Source organism: Psammomys obesus, unplaced genomic scaffold, assembly GCF_907164565.1.
Source record: "Psammomys obesus unplaced genomic scaffold, mPsaObe1.curated_primary_1811, whole genome shotgun sequence".
Lineage (NCBI taxonomy): Eukaryota > Metazoa > Chordata > Mammalia > Rodentia > Muridae > Psammomys > Psammomys obesus.
This window is the reverse complement of record NW_026590701.1, coordinates 163920-166732: the sequence shown is the minus strand read 5'-3', so window position 1 is coordinate 166732 and position 2813 is coordinate 163920. Positions and strand designations below refer to the sequence as shown.

At 38.3% G+C, this 2813-nt stretch overlaps 1 non-coding gene across 1 annotated transcript; it reads left to right on the top strand.

The window, feature by feature from the left end:
- The first annotated feature begins 2424 nt into the window (after positions 1 to 2424).
- Positions 2425 to 2497, top strand: Trnak-uuu (transfer RNA lysine (anticodon UUU)). The gene has a single exon. It is a non-coding gene; the product is annotated as a tRNA-Lys (tRNA).
- The last annotated feature ends 316 nt before the right edge of the window (positions 2498 to 2813 follow it).

Sequence of the window (2813 nt, the reverse complement as noted above, 5' to 3'; positions counted from 1 at the left end):
CTACATTTGCTGCACAATATTGTACTAGCTTAGAAGTTTTAGGACAGACCTTTTCAATTGTATTTAATTTTATATTTCAAAAATGATCATTTGTCAAGTCTGTATGTGACTTAATTGTTTCCTCCCATAAGTTCTTTGAAATAAATTAACAAATCAGAACAAAATTTATCTGTCAGAACATTTCAGTTGAATATTTAAAATAGAATTTACTTTAAGAAACTAAAAAGATAAGCATAGGCTGGGAAAAATTACTTGTAACACATACTGATGAAAGACTTCTACGCAAAAATCACAAAGAACCAATATGTAAAAAGAAATTCAGCTACACAAATAAAACATTTGCAAAAGAGCTGAAGATCAGAAGACATGCAAACAGCACAGAAACATACGATCAAGGCTGCACTAGTGAGGTACAAAATAAAGCAGCGGGGAGATGCTACAACAAACCTATTCAAATGGCTGAATGTGGACACCATCAAGACCCAGCAAGGGTGTGGGGCTGGGGGAACTCTCACTTATTGCTGGTAGAAATACAAGTTGCCGGTTTCGAAGGCTGACTGGCAGTCTCTGAAGGAACATATAGACATAGAGTCTTCCCAAAATGATTTAAAACTGGTGCCTCCAAAAACTTGCCTGCAAATGTTTATATCAGTTTTAGTCATAATTACTGAGACTTGGAAGAAACCAAGGTGCTCTTTGTGTGTGTGTGTGTGCATGTGTGTGTGGTCAAAGGGTGGACCTAGTTACAGGCAATTGTGAGCTGCCTGATGTTGGTGCTGGGAATGGAACTCGGGTCCTCTGCAGCAACGGCATGAGGTCGTAACCACTCAACTGTCTCTCCATCTCCTAAGGAGCGCTTTAGAAAATGACTCCATATACACACTGTGGTCCACACACTCAGTAGAATATTACCGAGGAATAAGAAACAATAGTGTAATGCTGGATACTGACATTAGGCGTTTGATAAACCCCATAGCATGTTCTGCACGGGAGCAAAGCCTAAGGGACCTTAATTAATAATGATGCATCGATATTGGTCCATCAACTATAACAAATGAGCCAACAAGGCAAGATGTTAATCAGAAAGAAAATCGTTATAGGACCAGGGGAAGGTGGAGGCAGGCTCTTGGTACTGTCCATTTTTCTATAAAAAATCAATCATCATATATGCATATGTGTGTCTTCCACAAAACTAATCACCCTTTGAAATACTTCCTTGAGGCTGAAAATAGTCCTCAAGAAGAGGTAAGCTCTCATAACAGCAGGATAAGTTAATAAATGAGAAACAGGCTGAGCTAGGGTTAGCACAGAGTTATAAAGAGGTCTGTGAAGCCAGCCTGATCTGGATTTGAATTCTGTATCCATTTGTATCAACCGGGCAAATAGTTGAGGTTTCTTTAGCTCTGACTTCCTTGATTGTGTAATAAATAAAATTTTAAAAAAACAAATGTATCTTGAGCATTAAAAAAAAAAAAAAAAAAAATGAGCCAGGCAGGGGTGGCACACACCAATAGTCCCAGCACTTAGGAGGCAGAGGCAGGCAGATCTCTGAGTTTGAGGTCAACCTAGTCTACAGAGCAAGTTTCAGGAACAACAGGGCTACACAGAGAAACCGTGCCTCTAACCCCCTCAAAAAAACACAAACAAATAAACAAAAAGCAAACAAATAAAAAATAAATGAGGGGCTTAGAATGTAAGTGAGTAAAAAATATTATCTATTTCCAATTTCACAAAAAGAGCTATTTTGCAAAATATTTTATTATTTATTATAATCTATTATTAATCAAAATACTTAATATCCTTTGCATCTTTGATTTCAGGTTCTTCTTCCAAGTATCTGGTAGGTTTATTACTATTTGATATAACTTGGGAAACAGGATGAAGTTTTAATTACCTATATTTATTGATTCATTCAGTAAATAATTATGAGGTGCCTACTATGTCCCAGGCTCTGTTCTAGACACTAAGAGTTCAACAACCAACAGGACAAAGTCCTTAATAGCAATTCTATAATGGTAGAGGAAGCAAAACTGAAGAAACACACAAAATAAACTCTCAGAGAAAGATAAGGGGAAGGGAGGGAAAGCTATAAGAGGAGAAGAGTGTGTGTCCTTTCCACTGAGCGGTCTAAAGGAAATGAGGAAGAAGCCATGCACAGGGGAGGGGAAAGCAATCTGGGTAGCAGAACAGTGAAGGCAAAGGCCCAGGCAGAATGAGCCAAGCTGTGGCAAAGAGGAGTGCCTGAAGCAATCTTCTGAGGCTGAAAGGATGTTAAAGGGGTGAAAGGGCAGAGAAATATTTGAGGACAAAGCACTTAGTTCTAGCTTGGAACTTCAAATCCCAATAGTGAAGATAAACCACCGGAGGTTTTTGAACAGGGAAACACCATGATCAACTTGTATTTAAACAGATCAACTTCAAAGAGCCTGGATAGCTCAGTTGGTAGAGCATTAGACTTTTAATCTGAGGGTCCAGGGTTCAAGTCCCTGTTCAGGCAGAAGTTATCTTACATCCTAAAGAAATGTGAATCCAAGCATAATAAAGACTTTACTGTCCTTTCTCTAAAGGAATTTGACAGTATTTGGGAAAAGTCCTTGCAAATGTAGCTGGAGAGTTAGCAAAAATCAAGTCACACCCCATCCAAACAATAGCACTTTAGTTGTTCAATAAATAGTCTCCAAAATTATTCCCAACATTTTGAGGGGCAGAAAGCAACTGGTAGGTAGGGGAGAAACAGTAATGAGGGGGTAAGTAGACTCCAAGCATATTATATGAACATTAAAAGTCACATAGTAAAGCTGATTGTTTCGTAT